General features: G+C 36.5%; 1 protein-coding gene across 1 annotated transcript in view; it reads left to right on the top strand.

Moving 5' to 3' along the window:
* Window positions 1-15,692: 15,692 nt before the first annotated feature.
* Window positions 15,693-27,441, top strand: part of LOC148956016 (uncharacterized) — a 109,402-nt gene continuing 97,653 nt past the window's right edge. The window contains exon 1 of the mRNA XM_089093602.1: window positions 15,693-15,781. The gene's annotated coding sequence lies outside the window, so the exon portion shown is untranslated. The remainder of the gene's footprint in view (window positions 15,782-27,441) is intronic.

Genomic DNA, 27,441 nt, shown 5'->3' with positions numbered 1-27,441 from the left:
TTGTTTTTTTATTGTTTTTTTTTTTAAAACGTATATGTTATAACGTATATGAGGGGGTTATCCCCCTAGTCAATACTACGCACTTTACGTTAAAAGTTAAAAACAATTTTGATTCACAAACCCCTGAATCACAAAGACCGTTTAATTAGAATAGATAGCTCTTTTGAAAGCACTAAAAAAACTGTAGCATAAAAAGCGAGATATTGACTTGGGGGAGAACCCCCTTAAATATGTTATAATTTCTGTTCGTTTTAAGTTCTAATATTCCTTCTTACATTTCAGTTGAAATGTAATTATTCCGTATATGAAAGGGCTGTCCCCTCCTCAACGCCTCGCTCTTTACGCTAAAGTTTTTTATTGTTTTAAAAAATAAAGTTGTGAGACAGAGTCAAACTTTAGCGTAAAGAGCGAGGCGTTGAGGAGACAGCTCTAAACCCTGAATCACAAAGGCCGTTTAATTAGAATAGATAGTTATTTTGAAAGCACTAAAAAAAACTGTAGCGTAAAGAGCGAGGTATTGACTTGGGGGAGAACCCCCTCACATACGTTATAATTTCTGTTCGTTTTAAGTCCTAATATTCCTTCTTACATCTCAGTTAAAATGTAATTATTCTGTATATGAAAGGGGCTGCTCCCTCCTCAACGCCTCGCTCTTTACGCTAAAGGTTTTTATTGTTTAAAAAAATGAAGTTGTGAGACAGAGTCAAACTCTAGCGCAAAGAGCGAGGCGTTGAGGAGAGGACAGCCCCTTTCATATATGGAATAATTTCTGTTCGTTTTAAGTTTTAATGTCGCTCCTTACTTTCAGTTTAAAAAACTTGTTTTTTTTATTTAATATCTGATCGTTTTTTAGTTAATGCAGCTTTTATTTGCATAAAAATTTTACTTTTCTTTTGCTAAATGGATGTCTTTATAAATTAACTTACGCAACTAACTTCTATATTCGTATATTTTTCTTCTGGCAAAAAATACAAAGTTGCAGATTTAGGCAGATATGAGCTTGAAACCTATGTAATAGGGTTTTCTGATACGCTGAATCTGACGGTGTGATTTTCATTAAAATACTTTCACTTGTAGGGGCCCCTCTTTAAAAAATCGAGTAAATTTTATTCAGGCTCGTAGCCTGTGATGATTAATACTAAACTTAATAAGATTTATATATTCAGAATCAGCATTATAAGCCCATTCTTGTGATACATTGTTTGACATCAAAATTCCGTTTTTAAAAGTTTTGACTACTATTGATCCAAATCGCTTGTTTTTTTGTTGTTTGTTATTACGTATATGTTATTACGTATATGAGAGGGTTATGCCCTTAGTCAGTACCACGCTCTTTACGTTAAAAGTTAAAACAAAATTTGATTTACAAACCCCTGAATCACAAAGGCCGTTTAATTAGAATAGATATCTCTTTTGAAAGCACTAAAAAAAAACTGTAGCGTAAAGAGCGAGGTATTGACTTGGGGAAGAACCCCCTCACATACGTTATAATTTCTGTTCGTTTTAAGTTCTAATATTCCTTCTTACATATCAGTTGAACAAACTTGTTTTTTTATTTAATTTCTGATCGTTTTTTAAATGATGCTTGAAAATCCGGCGCCCCCTTCATAGAATTGTCCCTTACCCCAAAGAAACATCCTCCACGAAAATATTCTCCAGAGTAACCCCCTCCTCTAGCCCCCCCTCCAGAAAAAATCCTTCCTGAAAAGGGTTGTATACTTCCCAATAACCAATAAATAATGCTTGGAAGTCTCGGCAATTTCCCTTCCCCCATGAAAACTTCCTTCATGAACAGATCCTCCAACATAACCACCGACCCACCCTTCCCTCCCACTACCAGAAAAAAAATCTCCTAAAAACTTCTGTATACTTCCCAATAACCAATACTATATGTTAACATTGGGTAAAGTTCATAACTTTTAGCCCTCCCTCTGGGAACTTCGGGGAATTAGGTCATCCTAAAAGATATATTTATCATATTTTCGACCATGCTGAACAAAATGGCTATCTCAAAATTTTGATCGGGTGACATTGGGAAAAAATCAGCGTGGGAGGGGGCCTAGTTGCCCTCAATTTTTTTTGGTCACTTAAAAATTGCACTAGAACTTTTAATTTTCGTTCCAATGAGTCCTCCCACGGTATTCTAGGACCACTGGGTTGATACAATCACCCCTGGGGAAAAAAAAACAAACAAAAAAAAAACAAAAAAACAAATAAACACTCATCCGTGATCTTTCTTCTGGCAAAAAATGCAAAATTCCACATTTTTGTAGATAGGATGTTGAAACCTCTACAGTAGGGTTCTCTGATACGCTGAATATGATGGTGTGATTTTCATTAAGGTTCTATAACTTTTAGGGGGTCTTTCCCCCTTTTTTTGAAAATCAGCCAAATTTTCTCAGGCGCTTAACTTTTGATGGGTAGCACTAAACTTGATGAAAATTATATATTTGAAATCAGCATTGAAATCTGATTCTTTTGATGTATCTATTGGTATCAAAAATCCGTTTTCTAGAGTTTCGGTTAACATTGAGCCGGGTCGCTTCTTACTTACAGTTCGTTACCACGAACTGCTTGATTGTTAAGTTTGCGACTTTGCTTTTTTTTGTTCTTGATGTACTCCACTTCTTTTTTATAGTGGGTAATAAATAAATTATTTTTATTATTATTATTGCTTACAGATTATGCAAGGCATACACTGCTTGGCATAACCCACTTATAACCAGTTGATAAGGCTAATGTATTGAATACCCAGTTTGCCTCTGCCTTCACCATCCAATCTTCTTAGCTAGGTGACTTGTAAGGCTTATGGGTCGAAAGTTTTTGCAGTCATTTTTAGGGCCTATCTTGTGGAGGGGTTCAATGATCGCCTTCACCGACGTTTTTGGGAAGTGGCCTATCCACCACTCGGCAACAATTACTTTATCTAGCACAATCCTCTAGCAGAGGGGTCCCAACTTTGAGCAGTTCAGCTGGGATACCATCAGGGCCTGGAACTCTATTGTTCTTGGGACTGCGAATGCCCCTCTTTTGCCTCACTTAGTAGATGCAGGAGGTCTGGTGTCAACTTCCGGCTTGGAATTTTCTGATATCAATGGGGGTTTCAGGTAAGTAGCGGATTTTTCTCTTCGAAGCGGCTTTTCAATCTTTCTTCAATAACGTCGCTGTCGCTCAGAGGCCCAACGAAATTGACATCATCTAATATCTATGGAATTCTTAAAAGTAACACTTCACGGAAAACACAAAACTGACCTCCCAAAAACTAGGTTGTTTTTGGGGAGCTGAAAATCCCATTACTAGCCTGCAGAAAATAAAAGATAAATTTACATGGCTCTCATTAGTATTTCATCAACCATGTTATGCATTCCTTTTAGCATAAAGCTGTAATCCTCTAAAAAAAATTAACCAAGCTCAATTTTAGCCAAATGATATTGGCATTCTATAGATATTGGAAAATACAAGGAGTAAGTTTGAGCCAAGGTTGTAGATACTTCTTGCGTATTCTGTGAAGGAATAATGTTATTTCGTTTTAAGGTTCAACTTAGTTCTTTACTTTCGACAGAAAAAATTGTTTCTCTAATTGACATTCCGTTGTTTTAAATTTTGCTAGCCGCACGCCATAAACCATATAAAAAAGAGCTTTTTTAAACTTGGGCAATAAAAAAAGACACGAAACTATGATTTCTGTTAAAATACAACATTAAATACTGGTTTTACTTCCTAACACACTTAAAATATCCCATAGGGTATGCCAAAGAGTCCTAGAAATATGCTGTCGTCGGTTCCTTGGAATTTGTTAATAAAAAATTCAGTTAATTTTCACGAAAACGAAAATAAATAATTGAGTTTTTTCTTTAGACACGTTTGTAGTTTTCACTTACTATGGGATAGAGGAGTAAGAGTACAGAAGAGGTAGGATTGCAAGCTTTCGGTTTAGGATTTTCAGCAATAGAAATTTTATCGCACTCACACTACACTTTCTAAAATTTCCACTCCAGAAATAGTGAAAGAAAGGCCATTTTTGGTGCAATATAGAAAATTACAATGGAATTAATGAAATGAATTATATAAATAAAACGTTGACAAAAGCAGTGGCTTTTAAGTAAGCCATCATTCCTCTACCTGTGATCTTGCAGTAGCCTACCAGCCTTGGAAAAAAAAATAATAAAAAAACTAAAAATCAAAATGAGATGCAAAAACCCATACGAAACCACGCAAATAGCGATTTCCCTCGCATTTTGAAGATTTTGAAGATTGACAAAAACTCAGCTGAGGATTTTTAAAACATGAAAAATCAATTGCTATCTTACAATTTGTATTTCCCGGCATTATGTCTTCTTTGGGCAAAAACGGATGTTTGGTAGCACAAACTGGCAGAAAATAATCGCTTAGGGGTAGGCTAGGAAAGAACGAACCCATTCCCTTCTTTATATAATATATTCCCTAATGTAAATGTACCATATTCCCTTTACAATTGGAAGAGGTGCTATAGTGACTGTGACAAATTAGATATCTGAATATTAACATTTTTGGCAATATTGATTCAATGTTTATTAATTTTTTTTTACTTTTATTCCGAAAAGAAAAGGTAAGAATATCGTGGATATATCAAACAGTTCGTGGGAACGAACTGTAAGTTAGGAGGGACCCAGCTCAATAGTACCCGAAACTCTAAAAAGCTTAGTTTTGATACCAATAGATACATCAAAATAATTAAATTTTAATTTTAATTTCAAACATATACTTTTCTTCAAGTTGAGTCGTACCCATCAACAGTTACGCACCTGAGAAAATTTGGCTGATTTTCAGAAAAAGGGGAACAGACCTCCTAAAAGTTATAGAACCTTAATGAAAATCACACCATCATATTCCGCGTATCAGAGAACCCTACTTTAGAGGTTTCAAGCTCCTATCTACAAAAATGTGGCATTTTGCATTTTTTGCCAGAAGAAAGATCACGGATGCGTGTTTATTTGTTTTTTTTTTGTTTTTTTTTCCCAGGTGTGAGCGTATCAACCCAGTGGTCCTAAAATATTGTGGGAGGGCTCATTGGAACGGAAATTAAAATTTATAGTGCCCTTTTAAGTGACCAAAAAAATGGAGGGGAACTAGGCCCCCTCCCACGCTCATTTTTTTCCCAAAGTCACCCGATCAAAATTTTGAGATAGCCATTTTGTTCAGCATGGTCGAAAATATTATAACTAAGTCTTTTAGGATGACTTAATCCCTCGAAGCCCCCAGGAGGAGGGCTGAAAGTTATGAAATTTTACACAATGTTAACATATAGTATTGGTTATTGGGACCCGGCTCAATGGTAACCGAAACTCTAGAAAACGGTATTTTGATACAAATAGATACATCAAAAGAATTGGATTTGAATGATGATTTCAAATATATAAGTTTCATCAGGTTTAATCCTACCCATCAAAAGTTACGGGCCTGAGAAAATTTCGCTGATTTTCGAAAAAAAGGTGGAAAACCCTCTAAGAAATATAGAACCTTAATGGAAATTACACCATCATATTCCGCGTATCAGAGAACCCTACTGTAGAGGTTTCAAGCTCCTATCTACAAAAATATAGAAATTTGCATTTTTTGCCAGAAGAAAGATCACGGGTGCGTGTTTATTTTAATTTTGATCGTATCGACCTAGTGGTCCTAGAATATTGTGGGAGGACTCATTGGAATGGAAATTAAAAGTTCTAGTGCCCTTTTTAAGTGACCGAAAAAAATGGAGGGCAACTAGGCCCCCTCCCACGCTCATTGTTTTCCCAAAGTCCCCTTATCAAAATTTTGAGATAGCCATTTTGTTCAGCATGTTCGAAAATATTATGAGTATGTCTTTTAGGATGACTTAATCCCCCGAAGTTCCCGGGAGGAGGGCTGAAAGTTATGAACTTTACCCAATGTTAACATTTAGTATTGGTTATTGGGAAGCATACAGTACAGACATTTTCAGGGGAGATTTTTCCTGGTAGTGGGGGGGGGGCGGCAGGGAAGTACGCAGGGGGGGGCCTCCGGGCATGCCCCTCCCCCTCCCGAAATCTCACGATTTTTTTCATTTTTCCATAATTTTCTGATTTTTCTCACATAATAATAAGTTTGAAGGATTTGGCCCCCCCCGAAACAAATTCCTGCGTACGTGCCTGGGGTCGGGGGTTATGTAAGAGGATCTTTCCATGAAGGAAGTTTTCATGGGGGAAGGGAAATTGCTATGAAGGGGACGCCGGACTTCCCAGCATTATTTAAAAAAAGATCAGAAATTAAATATATAGAAACAAGTTTTTCAACTGCAACAGCAGCAACATCAAAACTTTAAACGAACAGAAAATATTACATATATGATTGGGTTCACCCCCTAGTCAATACCTCACTCTTTAAGCCAGAGATTTTATAGTATTTTCATAAGAGCTATTGATTCTAATTAACGCCTTTGTGATTAAGCGGTCATTTTTAAAGAATTGGAACAAAATTCGAACTTTCGGTTAAAGAGCAAGGTATTGACTAGGGGTGAACCCCCTAATATACGTATTAAAAATATATGAATATAGAAGTTCGTGACGTAAGTTAATTCGTAAGTTACGCATATTTATTACTAATAAAAACGTTCGTAAATAAAATCAAACAAGTTTCGAGAAAGTCATTTAACCAAATAAAAGTAAATTAATATGAAAATTTAGTTTTAATTATTCATGTACGGTGAGCCAAGATCAAAACCTGCATTTATTCAAAAATGTTCAGAAATTTAATTAAAAAAAACAAGTTTTTTTAACTGAAAGTAAGGAGCGACGTTAAAACTTAAAACGAACAGAAATTATTCCGTATATGAAAGGAGCTGTCCCCTCCTCAACGCCTCGCTCTTTACGCTAAAATTTGACTTTCTCACAACTCTATTTTTTTTAAACAATAAAAAACTTTAGCGTAAAGAGCGAGGCGTTGAGGATGGGACAGCCCCTTTCATATACGGAATAATTTCTGTTCGTTTTAAGTTTTAATGTCACTCCTTACTTTCAGTTAAAAAAACTTGTTTTTTTACTTAATCCAAGTAAGATGTCAAAACCTGTTACTTGATCAAATGCCTTGGGTTTTGATCAAGACGCAGTTGACGGCAAAATGAATTGATTAAGTCACTCTAAATGTATGTGTAACTTTTGACGGTAAATTTGAAATTAATGAATTTCTTGCATTTGAAATAAAAAAAACAGATTCTTTATATATAGGCTATGGCGAAAATAATTTTTCTTTTTTCTTATTTATCCTATCTACCAGATCTTGTTATATTTTTTTTGTTTAAGAATTTAGAAAAAGAACCCCTGATAAAAATAAGTTTTTTTCTATTTGATATTCCAATAAGAAATTAAAAAAGAAAAAAGTTTTTCCAACTGATAATAAGTAGCGACATTAAAACTTAAAACGAACAGAAACTATTTCGTATATGAATAGGGCTGTCCCCTCCTCAGCGCCCCACTCTTTACACTAAAGTTTGACTCTTTCTCACAACTTTACTTTTTAAAACAATAAAAAACTTTAGCGTAAAAAGCGGAGCGCTGAGGAGGGGACAGGCCCTTTAATATACAGAATAATTTCTGTTCGTTTTAAGTTTTAATGTTGCTCCTTGCTTTCAGTTAAAAAAAACTTGTTTTTTTATATTTAATTTCTGAACGTTTTTGAATTAATGCAGGTTTTGATGATTGCTCACCGTACATTAATAATTAAAAAAAAATTGCATATTAATTTTACTTTTTTAAACTAATAATAACCTTATAATAATCTATGTTTGATTTTTGTTACAGTTATTGGGCACTTCCCCTCTATGGAATTTTCCAGATCTAGTGTTTGATCTCATTGGGAGAAAGTCAGAATGAGCTTGAATGCAATTGTAACATCACTGATGAATATAGGCCTACTATTTGTAGGCAACATGGCAAATATTATTTCAGCAAATAGTAAATAACATACCAGTAAAACCTACTGGAGTACTAAAGGCCGTTTAATTAGAATAATAAGCTCTTTTAAAAATTACAAAAAAACTTTAGAGTAAAGAGTGAATTATTAAGGAAGGGGCAAACACCCTCATATACGTAATAATTTCTGTTCGTTTTAAGTTCTAATGTTGCTCCTTACTTTCAGCTGAAAAAAATTGTTTTTCTATTTAATTTCTGATTGTTTTTTTTTAATAATGCTGTGAAATCCGGCTTACCCTCTATGAAGAGTTTCCTTCCCCCATGAAAAATTTTCCCATGGAAAGATCCTCTCACGTAACCTTTCCCCCTCCACCAGAATAATCCCCACCTGAAAACATCTGCATACTTCCCAATAACCAATAATATACAATGCGATGGACAAAGTTCATAACTTGCAACCCTGCCCTTGGGGAATGTGGGGGGGTAAGTCATTCTCAAAGACGTAGTTATTACATTTTTAGATTATGCTGAAAAAAATGTCTATTTCAAAATTTTGATCAGGTGACTTTTGGGAAAAATTTGCGCGGGAGGAGGGGGGGCTAGCTGCCCTCCAATATTTTGGTCACTTAAAAGAACTAGAACTCTTGATTTCCGATCAAATGAGCCCTCTCCCGATCTTCTACGATCACTGGTTCAATACGGTTAGCCCTGGGGAAAACAAACAAACAAATAAACACGCATCCGTGATCTTCCTTCTGGCAAAAAATGTAAAACTCCGCATTTTGTACATATAGTCAGGGCGCCACTAAAGCGTATGTCGCTTATTTCTGAGTTGATGTGATCAGAAAAACACAGTCAGTTTGACAACAGTTTCCGACTATATCGACCACGCTGAATCTGAATATGGGTGGTGCCAAAGCTGGAGATTACGGCTTGACCTTGAAAAATCAAAAAAACACTCTTTTTAGGCCTATAAAACGTGTACAGACTTTTTATTTTTTTTCTAAGGTTGTACCACTCCGATGTAGTGGCGTGACATCTCATTTTGTTCCTGACATAGTCCTCTCATAGAAGATGTTCGTTTTTGTCCCATATCTCGTATAGCCCAGGAGCTATAGGCTAATCTTTATTTATTTTCACCGAAAATCTAAATATTCAAAGGTTCATTTCCTATACACACCGTATGTTGGACCTTTGTATACTTTTTTGATATTTCGTTATTTGCCAGACTTTATTTTTACTATTTAGCTTAACTTTGCAGTAAAGTTCAAAGTTTCAAATGTTCGGTGAATTCCTCTAGCATTTTTTGAAAAAGTATAATTTAAAATTTATATGCGAAAATACATTTTTCCAAAATGATTATATGACACATCTTTTATGCCAGAATTTAACGCCAAATCTGACTATTAACTTTACTTTTCAACCAAATATCAACTTCAGTTGTTATAGGCTAATTGTTTTACTACTCCACCTTGAGATCAAATTTCCCAGGTACGCATTTTGTAGGAAGAAGAAGACGAAAATGATAAAAAGAGCTTTCGTGAAAGAAACAATCTTGTGAACTCTGTTTCTGATTAAACTTGAGGTTGGTAGTATGATTGAGAAGCTGTACTGTTAGTGGTTAGAGCTAAGAATAGGAACTGAACGACGCCTAATGCCTGCCTTATGTAACTGTGTAATGTCATGGACAGGTAGGCTAAATAACTTTCAGATTGCTGGAAATGAGTGAACAGAAACTGAGTATTAGGCTTCAAGATGAAAACTCAAGACCAGGTTGGAATTAAGAATGAGTTTTTACCTCAAACTGTTTGATAGACATTTTGTGACATTTCTATGTAGACTTGGCCTATACTGTAATTAGGCTAAGTTAGATCAGACATTTTTTAGGGTATGTTAGTCTTGATGTTCCTGAGACCACCTTAAACCAATCTACCACAAATCCAATATTTTGGATACCCTACGCCAAATGCTGGGTATATCTAACATTTGGCGCAGCCTACCCTAGCCTACAGTTAGGGATATTACTTGTCTTATGTACTACCATCAACATAATGTACTACTTCACCCCTGCAGGAGTACACCGTGGGATCTGTACCTCAGAATTTGAGTACTACACCCCACCATCAGTACTACATTAAACATGGTGTAGGTCCTATTATGCTATACCTGGAGTAGTACACTGTTGGTTAGACATAGGTCTCAAATTTTGAGGTACAGATCCAGTGGTGTACTACTACAGTGTTGAAGTAGTACATTATATTGATGGTTATACATAAAATAATTAATATCCCTGACTGCTAGCCTATGCCTAATCTAGTCGATGCCTATCAACAACTTAAAATATTTACAATAAATTGTTTGCCAGTTGAGCGAGCATGGCTTGAAAGTGAACTGGCACACTAAAGTAAGCCTCCTGTACTTAGCTTATTTAAACTGCAATGATATTCTGCTCAATTTGGTAAATATGAAGACTACTGGCATGGTCAGCAATGAAAAATAAGCAATATGAAATGATTTTTGTGTAAAGTTTGTAAAAAGTGGACTTTAAAGACAATTTCTGATGTTTTTCTTTCTAGGTCAACAATGGAAAAGCTGAAGGGAAAACATCTGCGCTTCATGCTTAGCCCCCAAAATAAAACAACGATTAATTTCTCTGTGTGCATTATTTGCCAGAACAAGACAAAGAATGAGAAATTGTATAAGCTTACAGACATACGTCGAGTTGTGAGTGTCCTTCAAGTCAGGTGCAAGTGCAATTTAGCTTACATTAAAAAAACAATCTTATGAACCAGATTTTCATGAGAAGGAGCACAAGTGGCACAAAGCCTGTTGCAAAAAGTTCCTCCGTTGTAAGCACCACAATAAAACTGCTGATCAAGCATCAGCTACTGAAGAAAGCATTCAAATTCCACCAGCATTGCCAGGCAGGACTCAATCCCAAGCTGGGGATGTTGAATTTGACTATAAAACCTGCTGCTTATTCTGTAGTATGAAGGGAAGTACTAAAAATAAGAAACTGAATGTGTATCAAATTCGAAAACGAATCAAAGACCCCAGTAGTGAGATGTGATCGTACCAGAGACAGATCGCTTAAGACGTCATCTCTTTTGTTTGGTAAATTTGTCAAAACATCTCTGAAAAGAAAAACAGTCCTTGGTGACTCAAAGCTCACTCTCAGAGATATTAGTGACTTCAGTGACGTTCCAATTCAGCCCATATTTGTGGCCTGGGCACTCTGTCGGTTTATTCCAACCAAACGTCTTGATGCCACTGTTATTGACTCCAGCGCAGAATTGCCCAGTTTCAAATTATTTTATGCAAGCCAGATAGAGAGTGAAGTGATACCTATCACTCGTATCGGATATCTACCAGTCATACCAAGTGCTCCATCTAATCCAGCAGTTGTTGAAGAGGCAATAAACGTTATGCATCGTACAGCTCACGCACTGAAGTTACCTTATACTGTAATAACGTGTGACCTAGCTATCTACGAGATCATTGTCGCATTAAAAAAGAAACAGCCTGAAGCATTCAGTGACGTTATTCCAGGAATGGGTGGATTGCATCTGTGTATGAACTTCCTTGGTGTGATTGGGTACCTCATGAAAGGCTCGGGGCTTGAGGAAATCTTTAGTAAGGCTGGCATTTTACTCCCTGGAACTGCGAAAAAAGCTATGACTGGAAAACCCTATTACAGGGGTATGCAGGCTCACATCATCGTAGTAGAGGCCTTGTACAGAGTATATTGGAATGCTCTTGAACAGTATTACATTGAATCAGACGAAGAAACAAGTACTTTTGATGAGCTGTCAGATTTGATGTCTGCGTTCATGAATTGCGGAGGCTCATTCGACAACCTAGACAAACACTTGGAATCTATGAAGTCTTTGATGAATCAGTTCAACAAGTCGCGTGACCAAAACCTTACAACTAAGTTGTAGATGGAGTATATGAATCTTGTGCTGATTCTTCTCCAGTTCCTGATGGCAGAGCGTGGGGGAGACTGGGAAGGTCATATTATGGGTGCAACCCGCATGTTGCCGTATGTGATAGACGCAGGGCATTATAAGTATACTGCATGTCTACTCCAGTATTTGAGTGACATGAAAACCTTGCCACCTAGCTTGCATGATATCTTTGTCAAAGGACTATTCAGCATGAAGCGGAAAAATTGCAAGATGAATTGTGTTTCCCCAGATCATGCACTGGAATCCACACTCAACCTTGAATCATAACAAAAGGGAGGAATAAAAGGAATCACACTGAGCTCAATGGCAGTTGCCAAGTGGACTACCACCATACCATTCTGTGCTGAGGTTTCCTCTGCCCTTTGTCGACGTGCCGGAATTGAGAGCATGAGTGAATTTGACGGTGAAGGAAGCAAAAATGGTGCCTTTGAGAAGCGCCAAGAAAACCTTGTCAGTAGTGTGGTCTCTGTTGTCGAAGACCATATTGATCCGTTTACATGTGATGAGGAATCATTGGTGAATATCATTTCAAATCAAGTCGCTGATGAAGCAGTGGCAAAGAGCCTCCTGAGTGCACGTGCTAGTGGTTTAAAAGCATTGGAAGCATACTTCGATGGAAAACCCAACCCCTTTTCCAAGGTTAAAGTAAAGACTATGGATTGCGAAACAAAACAGGCCAAACGCTCGACAACCAAGACCGGCAGCAGCGTTCATGCTGAATTGGAAGCTGTTAAAAGGATTTTGGTTACTGTTGGCACTAGTCAAGAATCTACGCTTGAGATGCTAAGTAAGATCATGCCGCATGAACTTTTGCCCTACGCCCCAGCAATATTTGAAGCAGGAGCTGGTGAACGTATTAAACTTCCATCGGGTACGAAGTCAAGTTTTCTCGAGTTCATTCGTACCTCTGCAAGTTTAGAAAGTTGGCCCTAGTGAAGTACCGATTAACACGGTCACGGGAACTGGTGTGGTGGTAGATTTCATGCCGTTAATCCGGTCGCAAGTGCCAGACAAAACCGAAACCGTTGAGGCATTCTCGAAACGAATCCTTGCAAGGCTATTAAATCGACTCCCAAAATCTACAACCGAGCTGCACATTGTAGCTGATCGGTATGACGGAGTGTTTGGCCCTGCAAACATGTCCGGGCATCCTATTGTTCTAAAAGACAGTAGTGGATGTCATGAGCGGAGAGGAAATACAGTGACGAAGAGTTTTATCGTTACGAAGAGCATGGTGCTAGAAAACTGGGATATCTTGCTTATGCAGTCAGAGAGTAAGGCAAGACTTATCGAATGTATTTTTGAATTGTGGAGCCATGTCTTTCTTTCTGAATGAAGATTTACCACTTACCTCTCTGGCGGATTCAGTGACAGAATGAAGGTCCTAAAACTGGTCCCCTCCAAAACGACATTAGATCCGAACCCGGACTACGAAGCTACCTTGTGCAGCACACATGAAGAAGCCGACACGCGTGTGGCTCTCCATGTTGCCGAATGCTACAGAAATGGATGTTCCCAAGTAATTGTTGAAGCGAATGATACAGACATTGTGGTCATTATATTACAGAACTCTCGCAAAATATTCCCCTGCAGGTGTGACTCGGGCTATAAACCCGAGCTCTACGTTCATTTCCGTGACAAAGTCTTTCATATCCTTACAATTGTGAACAGAACATCGTGGGCTGTTGTAGAGTCAATAGGGCTGCTACATTGCGTTAGTGGATGTGATACGGTCAGTTTTTTCTTCTCGAAGGGCAAAAAAACATTTGCTACATCTGCTGTTAAATCACAGCTCATTCAAGAAATTGCTGACCTTACACTGAAAGTGAGGAGTGATATCCGAAACATCATTATGTACGAGCCCGAAATCTTGCGTATCTGTACGAAATTGGCTGTATCGGTATATAGCAAAAAACAGTCCGAATTTGATTCTCTCAATGACCTCCAAATTCATTTATTTCCCAAAAAAAAAAACCTGAACAGCTTACCCTCAACAGATGGCTCTTTCGTATATCACGTCAAGAGAGCTGTACTTCAGTGGAGCATTATTCTTCAGGCTTTGATTCCTAAGCCCTATGTCTTCAACCCACTTGAGTTTGGCTGGACCCATCACGACATTTTAGGAGTCTGTCCAGTAACTTCAGCGCTGACCCCCTGGCCTCTATCTGTCAACAAGGCTTCGACCTTTTGTTACTGTAAAACTGTATGCGGTAAAAAGTGCCCTTGTTTGGGGATAAAGCCATGTGATATTCTTTGTGCATGTGGTGGGCGATGTGGTGCCGACAGCGACGATTCAGACGAGGATTAGCGGGATGTTTTTCGTACGTTGGGGGAAAACCGTTGGGATGCACGAGAACTGTGTTTTGACAGGCTTTACTTGTATTTTTACTCAATTAATTTCAACCCAATAGTATTTTTATACAAGTATTTTAATAAAAATACAAGTATTTTATATAGATGTACAGTACTTCAAGAAAATCAGAGCTTATAGCAAATTAAATAGTATATAGCAACTAAAGTTGAAACACGATGACGAAGTCAACACTACCGTTAGACTCGGCGTAAAAATTTAGCATATAAACATGTCTCGCTGTACCATTTAAAAAAAAAAAAGGCCTAAAAATAAGTAATTAGCCTATAACAAACGAACATAATATTGGGTTGAAAATTAACGTTGATATTTGGAATCCACGCTAAATTCTAGCGTAGAATATTGTGTCATATGACTTTTTGGCAAAGATACATTTTCGCATACATTTTTGGCTTATACTTAAAAAAAAAAATTCTGTTCAGCTTCAACAAACAGCTGGAGCTTGGAAATGTTCGGCAATGTGAAGCTCAATATCCAAGATAAATTCTGGTAAAAGATGAAAAATCCTAAAAATATATTAAGTTACGAGATACGTTCTTTACCTTGAAATAAACATTTGAATTTTGAGATTTTCAGGGAAAATTATTAAATATTAGCCTATAGCTCCGGGACTATACAAGGTATCGGAAAAAAACAACCATTTTCTAAGAGACGACCATATTAGGAATAATATGAGATGCCTTGCAACTAAATTGGAGTAATACAACCTTAAAAAAAAAAATAAACAGTATGTACACATTTTATAGGACAAAAAAGGGTGTTTTTTGGATTTTAGAAGGTCAAGCCGTCACCTCCGGCTTTGCCACCACCCATATTCAGATTCAGCGTGGTAGATAGAGTCGGAAACTATTGTCAAACTGACTGTGTCTTTTTGATCACCTAGTTGTCACATTATAGAGGTCTGGCGCCCAAGCTAATAGGAGCTTGAACACTGCAGTTCTCTGGTATGCTGAATCTGATGGTAGTTATTTTCAAAAATTTGGCAAATTTTCTCAGGCTCATAACTTTTGATAGGTGCCACTAAATTTGGTGAATTTTACATATTATGAATAAGCATCAAAATTCGATTCTTTTGATGTATCTATCGTTATCTAAACTCTGTTTCTTAGAGTTTCGGTTACTATTGAGCCACATCGCTCCTCACTTATTGTTCGTTAACACGAACTGTTTGATTGACGTTGCTTCTGCTGTTTACAATTGCTTTTTGAAAAAAATATGGCGGCTTTTCGATTCTACTATCGTGAATAGATTCACCTTTTTGTCTATTTTTTATCTTTAGAGAGTTATAACGCACAGATAAGCAATACAAGTTATCAACTTTCTTTTCCCGCGATTACCATCATTTCCAGGAGAGAACTCCACCTCTTCCAGAAAATCAGCCAATAGGAAGCCAAGATTATGTTTTTAGAACTGTACAACTAATAACTGTGTTAGTTTAGAATTCTTGGTGTTTCAAATGGTTGTGTTTACCAAACAGTTGGTCTGGTTTACACCAAGTGATTAGCTTGTTTTGAGTTCTTCGAAATCACTGCTAAGGAGTGAGTTTTGGCAAGAATTTAGCAACAACATTTTTAGTAAGGGTGTTCTTATTTTGAAATTGATTCTCAAGGTGGGAGTAAGTTATTTGTCGTTCAAAAATGTAATTATCGACTGAACAAAATCGAAAATAATAGCCTATTTCCACTCGGTAAATATCTGCCAAATCATATTATTGACTTACGCATAAAGTGAATATACCACTCGATGCCATTTTGGTGCTGATTACGAATATAATAATCATTTCTATCGGAAATGAATTTAAGCCCCCCCCCCTATATATGCCAATTCAGGGTATATATTTCTACATTAGGGGGGTGGTGGCAAATTTTATTTCTGATATAAATGGGAGGTAAGTTTAAACTTTACCCCCACTCCACCCCCCCCCCTAATGTAGAAATAAATACCCTGAATTGGCATATATAGGGGAGGGGCTAAAATTCATTTCCGATAGAAATGATTATTATATTCGTAATCAGCATAAAAAAAGGCATCGAGTGGTATATTCACTTTATGCGTAAGTCAATAATATGATTTGGTAGAAATTTACCTTCCATTCATCTTAAATTAAAATAAAAAATTCTTCTTCGGTTGAATTCTTCTTAATCAATAAAATTCTCAATCAGTGGAATTTAGTTTAACTTTAGTTCAGATTAAGTAAGGAAAATCAAATCAAAAGCAGGTTCTTAATCAAATCGTCCATGTTAATGACTAAAAGAAGATCAAAATACAGTAAGAGGTATCACTAGATCAAGATTTTATTCAAACGTCTCATGGAAATGAATTATAGGTAAAGAGCGACCTTTGTCGACAGTAACTGAGCCTCCAAGAACCAACATTTTGAAACCAATACATCCAAAAATAACATAATTGCTTTCCTAATTCAAAATACATAAAATTAAGTCTACAGCGGCCTATCATAACTTTCTGCAAAATGAAAAATTTTACCATTTTTCTTGTAATTGACAGTTATGAACGCTTGTTTTTGTTTTCCAGGGCAACCATTCAAGCCATAGGGTGTAAAATATGGGGGGGGGAGTACTTGTTCAAATAGAAGTTTGTGTTCAAATGTCCTTTTTATTAGTAGGAAAAGAGAGTTTGTTACATTAAAGGACCGTTACGAGCCATTTTGACCCGAAACATATACATTCTTGGTCAGAAGGGAAAGTCCTAAAGTTGCAAGTCCAAAAGTAAAGACATAATAAGACTTCCAAGCGCATAATTCTATGCGACGGTTCAGTTCGCTCAGACGCTTCTCTGCAATCTATACTATAGCCACTATGTTGTTTTCATTTCAAATAAATTGGAAATGGTCAGCAATTATTCTATTGGTAACAGTCGCCGCCGTTTAATGTTAGAAAAAAAGACCTACTCCAAGAATCCCATCCCAAGCGACTTTTAATTTATGTCATAATTCTATACAAAATAATTCTATACAATACATAATTCTATACAAAAAAGACCTGCTCCATGAATCCCATCGAAAATAGCGACGAAGACCACACTGCCTTTCCATCACAAACAACAAAAGTACGAAGAACAAAACGGAAATCTTTTTGTAAGACAGTGGAGATAATTTGAATGAATATTTCGGCCCTATGTCCAAGGGCCGTCCTCAGCAAGACAAAAATATATAAAAGAAAAAAGACTCACAACAACATGCGACCAATAAAACCAAAAAAGTGGAAATTTTTTCAAAACAATCCTAGCATCATTACTTCAGCGAAGTTCAACCAGGACTCAACCAGAGTCCTGGTTGAACTTCGCTGAAGTAATGATGCTAGGATTGTTTTGAAGAATTTCCACTTTTTTGGTTTTATTGGTCGCATGTTGTTGTGAGTCTTTTCTTTTATATATTTTTGTCTTGTTGAGGACGGCCCTTGGACATAGGGCCGAAATATTCATTCAAATTATCTCCACTGTCTTACAAAAAGATTTCCCTTTTGTTCTTCGTACTTTTGTTGTTTATGAATCCCATCCCAAGTGGCTTTTTATTTATGTTATAATTCTATACCTTTGCCGTTCTAGCAGGACCTATTTGGGGTAAGAGTTCCCATTATTAGGATTTTTTTTAACAAAAGTGCATAGCTAGAGTAAAGAGAACTAGAGAAAACACAAAAGATAACCCGCGTCTTTACGAATAGCACATGATATGGTTCATTCACACTATGCCGTAAAACCTTCGACGTAGTTATTTTATTTGACGTAAATATTTTATTTGACGTAATTATTGCAGTTGAAAACGAGAAAAATTACTCTGGATAACCCGTAAATGCCGAAACGCAAGTATTTTGGACCAAATTTACATGCTGTGTACGTTTATGCCAACCGAAAAAAAAAAACCAAAAGAATGATGTCCAAGATTTACCTCCTTTCATCTGTTGTTCGTCTTCAATGCCCTTGTCATATTTTGACGTCATTCTCGCGTCTGAAACATACAAGTCGAATTACACATTATACGGGTTACGCATATATTTCTAAAGGAAGGGTTTTCTAATTCTTCCAATGAAATATTCATATTCCACAGCGATCGAAAAATTCATGTTCTTCCTTTTAAGTTTCCAAGTTTATTTTGTCGCATGAAAACATCTTGAAATTCAACAATTTTTAATTTTTCTCATTATGATTAAAAAAAAGGCAGTATGCGTTTGCCAAACTGTGTTGAACCTTTTGAAGACTAAATACATAGATTTTCTATTTTTTTTTTTTTTTAATGAGAGTGAACTTTGAATATCAAAACTTAACTCATGGTGTTTTAGCGGACGATTTATATTTTGAGCGGTTTTCCCCTTTTTTTTATCAGTCACAACATCAACAAAAACACAACGCAAAGATAATATCACTTGGCAAATCACGGTTTACAAGTAAGACTAAATAGATTTATTGTCGGTTAATATTAGGAATAATTGCTTGTCTCTTATGCTTAAGAATTAACAAGTTAAATTGTCCTGGTACTCGGAATGTCTCTTTGGAATCTGATTCTGGGATTGGGGTTGCGTTTACTCATCTTGCAGCTTGCTAGTGATGGTACCTTAGGGAACCCAAAAAATTTGATACGGTTCTGACAATTTTTTTTTACCTGGGCTTCTTAGAGTAGGGTAAAATGTTTTTTTGCATTTTACCTCGGTTAGTCCAGTTACAAACACTTGGTGGCACACGTAAAATTTGTCTCATTTGGGGAGAAGGCAGAAGAGTTTTTTTATTTTTTATAAACGAATATATATTCCTTTTTTTCTTTGGTCTAAATTACTGACTTGTGTTTTACTATCAAAACTTTTTCTGTAGGTATCTATCGCAAATAGCAATGTCCTTAGAAAATACGATTATTATCTTTGAAGTCACGTTGTGTTTGCCGACACGTCATCTTAGTCTAAATTAAATAAAAAAAAAGTTTTTTAAACTGAAAGTAAGGAGTGACATTAAAACTTAAAACGAACAGAAATTATTCTGAACATGAAAGGGGCTGTCCCCTCCTCAACGCCTCGCTCTTTACGCTAAATTTTTTATTAAAAAATAAAGTTGTGAGACAGAGTCAAACTTTAGCGTAAAGAGTGAGGCGTAGAGGAGGGACAGCCCTTTCATATACGGAATAATTTCTGTTCGTTTTAAGTTTTAATGTCACTCCTTACTTTCAGTTTAAAAAACTTTTTTTTTTATTTAAGTTCTGATCGTTTTTTAGTTAATGCAGCTTTTATTTTGGCTCACCGTCATTGAATAAGTAAACAAAATTTGCAAATAATTTTAGTTTTCTTTTACTAAATGGCTGTCTCTAAATTTGGTTCTGACATAATTTACAGATTAACTTACGTAACTAACTTCTATATTCGTATATTTTTCTTCTGGCAAAAAATACAAAGTTGCAGGTTTTTGCAGATATGAGCTTGAAACCTATGTAATAGGGTTTTCTGATACGCTGAATCTGACGGTATGATTTTCATTAAAATTCTTTCACTTGTAGGGGATGTTTCCCCCCTCTTTAAAAAATCAGGTAAATTTTCTCAGGCTCGTAGCCTTTGATGAGTAATACTAAACTTAATAAAATTTATATATTTAGAACCAGCATTATAAGCCTATTCTTTTGATACACTTATTGACATCAAAATTCCGTTTTTAGAAGTTTCGATTACTATTGAGCCATATCGCTTGTTTTTTTTATTATTGTTTTTTTTATTACGTATATGTTATTACGTATATAAGGGGGTTCTCCCCTTAGTCAATACCATGCTATTTACGTTAAAAGTTAAAAAAAAATTTAAATTCACAAAACCCTGAATCACAAAGGCCGTTTAATTAGAATAGATAGCTCTTTTGAAAGCACTAAAAAAATGTAGCATAAAGAGCGAGGTATTGACTTGGGGGAGAACCCCCTCATATAAGTAATAAGTTCTGTTCGTTTTAAGTTCTAATGTTGCTTCTTACTTTCAGTTGAAAAAACTTGTTTTTTTAAAAATTTAATTTCTGATTGTTTTTAAATAATGATTGGAAATCCGGCGCCCCCTTCATAGAAATGTCCCTTACCCCAAAGAAACATCCTCCACGGAAAGATCCCACCCCGCCCCTCTTCCAGCCCCCCCTCACCAGGAAAAAATCCTTCCTGAAAATGGATGTATACTTCCCAATAACCAATACAATATGTAAGCAATGGGCATAACTTGCAGCCCTTACCCTGGGAACTGTGGGGGATTACGTCATCCTAAGACATATTTATTAGATTTTCGACTATGCTGAACAAAATGGCTATCTCAAAATTTTAATTGGGTGACTTTGAGAAAAAAATGAGCGTGGGAGGGGGCTTAGTTGCCCCTATTTTTTTGGTCACTTAAAAAGGGCACTAGAACTTTCAATTTCAATTTCAATGAGCCCTCCTAAGATATTCTAGGACCACTGGGTCAATACGATTACCCCTGGGGAAAAGAAAAAAAAACAAAAAAAAAACCGAATAAACACGCATCCGTGATCTTTCTTCTGGCAAAAAAGGGAAAATTCCACATTTTTGTAGATAGGAGCTTGAAACCGGTACAGTGTGGTTCTCTGATACGCTGAATATGATGGTGTAATTTTTATTACCGTTCTATGATTTTTAGGGGGTATTTTCCCCTTTTTTCTAAAATCAGCCAAATTTTCTCAGGAGCGTAACTTTGATGGGTAGGACTAAACTTGATGAAACTTATATATTTGAAATCAGAATTAAAATCTGATTCTTTTGATGTATCAATTGGTATCAAAATTCCGTTTTTTTAGAGTTTCGGTTACCATTGAGCCGGGTCGCTCCTTACTTACAGTTCGTTACCACGAACTGTTTAATTAAATAAAAAAAAAGTGTTTTCTTACTAACTGATAGTAAGGAGCGATAATAAAGCTTAAAACAAACGGAAACTATTCCGAACATGAAAGGGACTTTCCCCTCCTAAACACCTCGCTCTTTACGATGAAGTTTTTTATTGCTTTAAAAAGTAGATTCATGACGAAGAGTCAAGCTTAAGCGTAAAGAGAGGGGTGCTTAGGAGGGAACTGTTCCTTTCATATAAGAAATAATTTCTGTTTGTTTTAAACTTTAAAGTCGCTCCTTACTTTCGGTTCAGAAAAAACTTGCTTTTTTAATTTAATTTCTGAACTTTTTTAACTAATGCAGGTTTAAATTTGGCTCACTGTACATGAAAATCACCCCCCAGAAACTACCCTCCCAATTTAAGAATATCCCTGCATAAAATAACCACGTCCCCGCTGAAAGTACTTCCCTTGAAAAAAATATTTGTATACTTACCAATAACCAATATAATATGTAAGCAATAGGTAAAGTTCAAAGCTTGTTGCCGTTTTCTCGTGGGTGTTAAGGCGTTAAGTTATCTTCAAAAATATTGTTATTAAATCTTTCGACTATTTTGAACCAAAATTGGTTATCTCAGTATTTTTTGCAGGAAAAATTTGGTGAAAGAATGGGTGTGGAAGGGGGTAAAAATTTGGTAAAATTTTCCCCGGACAATTCCCTATAACATATCCACATGTAAAATTGAGTCAGCAAAGAAAAGGCAAGACTAATAAAAATAAATTCGTATAGGAATTTTGGTAAATTCCTTAAGCGTCAATTTCCCCTGGAAAGTTCACCTGCCAGGAACTTCCCTTCAAATGGAAAATTATCCCCGTTGAAAATCCCACCAACAGAAATCCCCCCCAATACCTGTATGCATACGTCCCAATAACAAATGCTAAACGTAAACAGTGGGCAAATTTTATTCTTAAAAACCTCTCCCTAGGGGCTGTTGGGGTATATTATCTCCAAAGACATGATTGTTGGGCTTCTTGGGCATGATTAATGTAATGATGTGAATTTAATTAAGATCCCTTGGCTTATAGGAGGTGTTTTTCCCCTTTTTCGAAAATCAGGCAAATTTTCTCAGACTTGTAGCTTTTGATGGGTAACACTAAAATTAACGAACTTTATATGTTTGGATCAAAATTCCCATTTTTAGAGTTTCGGTTGCTATTGAGCCGCGTCGCTCCTTCCTTACAGTTCCTTACCACGAACTGTTTGACTTGTCTCAGAAAAAAAAATGGAGCCCAAACTTTGATGTCCCATATAGATACAACCAATCTTAACAATATTTTTGTTTTAATTCAGGTCTACCTAGCCAAAGCTACATACCCCGTAACTTAAAAACCTACCAGCGATAGAGGTAAATAAATTTTGGCCCCACACAAACTGGTTTTTGGTCACAAACTAGTATAGCCAAAATTAATTTAATTTTGTTGTTCTGTATGGGGGTCCACCTTGACAATAAACTCATGAACGCTATTTAAGAGTTGATTGGGTGAATATAAGGCTTCGTTTTTGTGCATAGCATTTTCTTGGTTTTTGGTCTAGAATGATCCAAAACATACTAAGTCAAGTAATTGGGTTAAAACACGGTATTTGAAAGACATATAAAATTTGACTCCATTTTTGACGAAGTAGTGTTTTTTCAAGTATTTTTACAACGACTCTATCTATAAAAACCCTATATGGCCCCAGGGCATAACCTATAACCTTTGCCCTGGGGGCTCTCGGGGGTTTGTCATCTTTAATTACATAATTTCCAGAACTTTCAACTACGTTGAACAAAATGGCAATCTTTAAACTTTGATTGAATGTGTTTTGGGAAATGGTGGGCGTGAGAGGGGGGTTAATTACTCTCCACTCACTTTCGACTATTAAAAAGGGCAATTTCAATTTCAAATAAAATGAGCCCTTTTTGAAATTTCTACAACAACTTTCTATATAAACCTTATATGCCCCCAGGCCATAACTTACAACCCTTGTACAGAGGGTTTTTAGGGGGTTATCATAAACAACCTAATTTACAGAACTTTCAACTACGTTGAACAAAATGGATATCTCTAAATTTTGATAGGATATGTTTGGGGAAATGGTGGGCTTGAGAGGGGGGCTAGTTGCCATTCAATTACTTTCGACTATTAAAAAGGGCACTAGCCCTTTTAATTTCCAATTGAATGACCCCTTTTAGAAGTTTCTACAACATCACTTTCTATAAAAACCTTTTATGCCCCCAGGACATAACTTACAACCCTTGCCCTGAGGGCTCTGGGGGGAGAGCTGTCATCCTTAAAGACCTAATATCCAAAACTTTCAACTACGTTAAATAAAATGGCTATCTAAAAATGTTGATTGGATGTTTTTGGGAAAAGGTGGGCGTGAGAGGGGGGTTAGTTGCCCTCAAATCACTTTCGACTATTGAAAAGGGCACTAGCCCTTTGAACTTCGAATCGAATGAGCCCTTTTTCAATTTTCTATGACAAAGATTTCGACAAAAACCTCATATGCCCCCCGTGGATAACTTATAACCCTTGCCCTGAAGACTGTGGGGGGAGTGTCCTTCTCAAAGGTATAATTTCCAGAACTTTCAACTCCGTGGAACAAAATGGCTATCTAAAAATTTTGATTGGATGTGTTTGGGGGAATGGTGGGCTTGGAAGAGGGACTAGTTGCCTTCCAATTACTTTCGACTATTAAAAAGGGCACTAGCCATTTCAATATCAAATCGAATGAGCCCCTTTTTAAGTTTCTGCGACAACGCTTTCTATAAAAATCTTATCTTCCCCCGGGTTATAACTTACAACCCTTGCTCTGAGGGCTATGGGGTTAACATCCTCAAAGATCTAATTTCCAGAACTTTCAACTACGTCGAACAAAATGGCTATCTTAAAGTTTTGATTGGATGTGTTTGAGGAAATGGTGGGCATGGAATGGGTGTCAGTTGCCTTCCAATCACTTTCGACTATTAAAAAGGGCACTAGCCTTTTGAATTTCGAATCGAATGAGCCTTTTTTGAAATTTCTACGATAACACTTTCTATAAATATCTTATATGCCCTCAGGGCATAGCTTACAACCCTTGCCCTGAGGGCTGTGGGGGAGTGTCCTCCTGAAAAACATAATTTCTATCTGAAAATCAACTACGCTGAACAAAATGGCCGTCTTAAAGTTTTGATTGGATGCTTTTCGGGAAATGATGGGCGTGGAAGGGGTGTTAGTTGCCTTCAAATCACTTTCGACTATTAAAAAGGGCACAAACCACTCCAATTTTCAATTGAATGAGCTCTTTTTGAAGTTTCTACTACAACTTTTTCGATACGAAGTGCCCTGGTCTAAAAGAAAAAAAAAAAATAAATAATATATTATGCCACCATCGCTCTTATATGCCCCAGGGCATAACTTAAATCCCTATCCCTGAGAGTTGTGGGGGAGTGTCCTCCTGAAAAACATAATTTCTATCTGGAAACTACGCTGAACAAAATGTCTATTTCACAATTTTGACTGGATGTGTTTTGGGAAATGATGGGTGAGGAAGGGGTGTTAGTTGCCTTCCAATCACTTTCGACTATTAAAAAGGACACAAGCCACTCCAATTTCAAATCGAATGAGCCCTTTTCGAAGTTTCTACGACAACTACTTCGATACAAAGCGCCCTGGTATGGAAGAAGAAGAACACAAAAAATAAATAATACATTGCGCCAACATCGTTCTTTACTTAGGTAGCGCGATTGCGCTCCCTATGAAACTTACTCTGTATCAAACAGTTCGTGGTAACGAACAGTAAGTAAGGAGCGACCCGGCTCAATAGTAACCGAAACTCTAAAAACCAGAATTTTGAAACCTATAGATACATCAATACAATCAGATTTTTATGCTGATATCAAATATATAAGTTTCATTAAGTTTAGTTTTACCCAACAAAAGTAACGCACCTGAGAAAATTTGCCTTATTTTCAAAAAAAGGGGGAAACAACCCCAAAAAGAACTTTTAGAAAGCTCTAAAAAGAACCCATAGAACTTTAATGAAAATCACAACATCGGATTCAGCGTATAAAAAAAAACCTACTGCGGAAGTTTCAAGCTTCCATCTGCAAAAATGTCGAATTTTGCATTTTTTGTCAGAAGAAAGATCACGGATCCGTGTTTATTGTTTTTTTTCCCCAGGGTGATTGTATCGATCCAGTAGTCCTAGAATATCGTAAGAGGGCTCATTTGAATGAAAATTAAAAGTTCTAGTGCCCTTTTTAAGGGACCAAGAAATTGGAGGGCAACTTGGCCCCCTCCCACGCTCATTTTTTCCCAAAGTCACCCAATCAAAATTTTTAGCTAGCCATTTTGTCCAGCATTGTCGAACATCTAATAAATATGTCTTTGAGGATGACTTAATCCCCCACAGTTTCCGGGGGAATGGCTGGAAGTTATGAACTTTGCCCATTATTTACATATGGTATTGGTTAATGCGAAGTAATAAGACGTTTCAGAAAGAATTTTTTTTCTGATGGGGGGTGGTGGAGGAGGGGGTTACGGGGAAGGCTCCTTCCATGGAGGATGTTTCCTTGGGGGAAGGGACATTTCTATAAAGGGGGCGCCGGATTTCGCAGCATTATTTAAAAAACGATCAGAAATTAAATAAGAAAAACCAGGTTTTTTAGCTGAAAGTGAAGAGCAACATTAAAACTTAAAAAAAGAGAAATTATTACGTATATGAGGGGTTCGACCCCTAGTCAATACCTCACCCTTTTCGCTAAAGTTTTTTTTTAGTAGTTTCAAAAAAACTATCGATTATAATTAACCGGCCTTTGTGATTCAGGGGTTTGTGATTCGAACAAAATTTGAACTTTAGTGTAAAGAGCAAGGTATCGACTAGGGGGCAAACTCCCTAATATACGTAATAAAACAAACGAATTTTAAGATAGCCATTTTGTTCTCGAAATAGCCATTTTGAAGCTCGTTACGTAAGTTAATTCGTAAGTTACGTCAGAACAAAATTTCGAGAACAAAATGGCTATCTTAAAATTTTGATTGGACGTGTTTGGGTAAATGGTTGGCGTTGAAGGGGTGCTAGTTGCCTTACAATCACTTTAGACTATTAAAAAGGGCACTAGCCTTTTGAATTTCCATTCGAACGAGCCTTTTTTGGAATTTCTACTATAACTCTTTCTATAAAAATGTTATATGCCCCCAGGGCATAGCTTACAACCCTTGCCCTGAGGGCTATGGGGGAGTGTCAGCCTCAAAAACATAATTTCTATCTGGAAATCAACTACGCTGAAAAAAATGGCTATCTTAAAGTTTTCATTGGATGTGTTTCGGGAAATGGTTGGCGTGAAAGGGGTGTTAGTTGCCTCCCAATTACTTTTGATTATTAAAAAGGGCACAAACCACTCCAATTTCCAATTGAGTGAGCCTTTTCCGAAGTCTCTATGACAGCTTCTTTGATACGTAGTACCTTTCTCTAGAGGGAAAAAAAATAATACATTGTGCCAACATCGTTCTTATATGCCCCCAGGGCATAACTTAAATTCCTATTCCTGAGGGTTGTGGGGGAGTTTTCTCCTGAAAAGCATAATTTCTATATGGAAATCAACTACGCTGAACAAAATGGTTATTTCGAAATTTTCATTGGATGTGTCTGGGGTAATGGTGGTCATTGATAGCGTTTTAGTTGTATTCAAACTGCTTTCGGCTGTTTAATACGACAATTGTCTTTTCAATTTCTTGTCGATTGATTCCTTCTTGTATTCTTTACGGAAACTACTTCGTTACAAAGTGTCTTGGTCTGGAAAAAGAAGAACACAAAAAATTAATAATACATTGCGCCAACATCGTTCTTTACTTAGGTAGCAAGACTGCGCTGCCTATGAAACTTATTCTGTATCAAACAGTTCGTGGTAACGAACAGTAAGTAAGGAGCGACCCGGCTCAATAGTAACCGAAACTCTAAAAAACAGAATTTTGATACCAATAGATACATCAATAGAATCAGATTTTTATGCTGATTTCAAATATATAAGTTTCATTAAGTTTAGTTCTACCCATCAAAAGTTACGCACCTGAGAAAATTTGCCTTATTTTTGAAAAAAGGGGGAAACTGAAACACCCCAAAAAAGCCATAAAACTTTAATGAAAATCACACCATCAGATTCAGCGTATCAGAAAACCTGATTACGGAAGTTTCAAGCTCCTATCTGAGAAAATGTGGAATTTTGCTTTTTTTGTCAAATAGTTCGTGGTGTAACGAACTGTAAGTAAGGAACCCGGCTCAATGGTAACCGAAACTCAAAAACGGAATTTTGATACCAATAGATACATCAAAAGAATCAAATTCTAATTCTGTTTTCAAATATATAAG

This window comes from Artemia sp. Qi Xiang Cuo, chromosome 1 (assembly GCF_049724085.1).
Source record: "Artemia sp. Qi Xiang Cuo chromosome 1, ASM4972408v1, whole genome shotgun sequence".
Lineage (NCBI taxonomy): Eukaryota > Metazoa > Arthropoda > Branchiopoda > Anostraca > Artemiidae > Artemia > Artemia sp. Qi Xiang Cuo.
The sequence above is the reverse complement of the archived record's forward strand: the minus strand, read 5'-3'. Positions and strand labels throughout refer to the sequence as shown.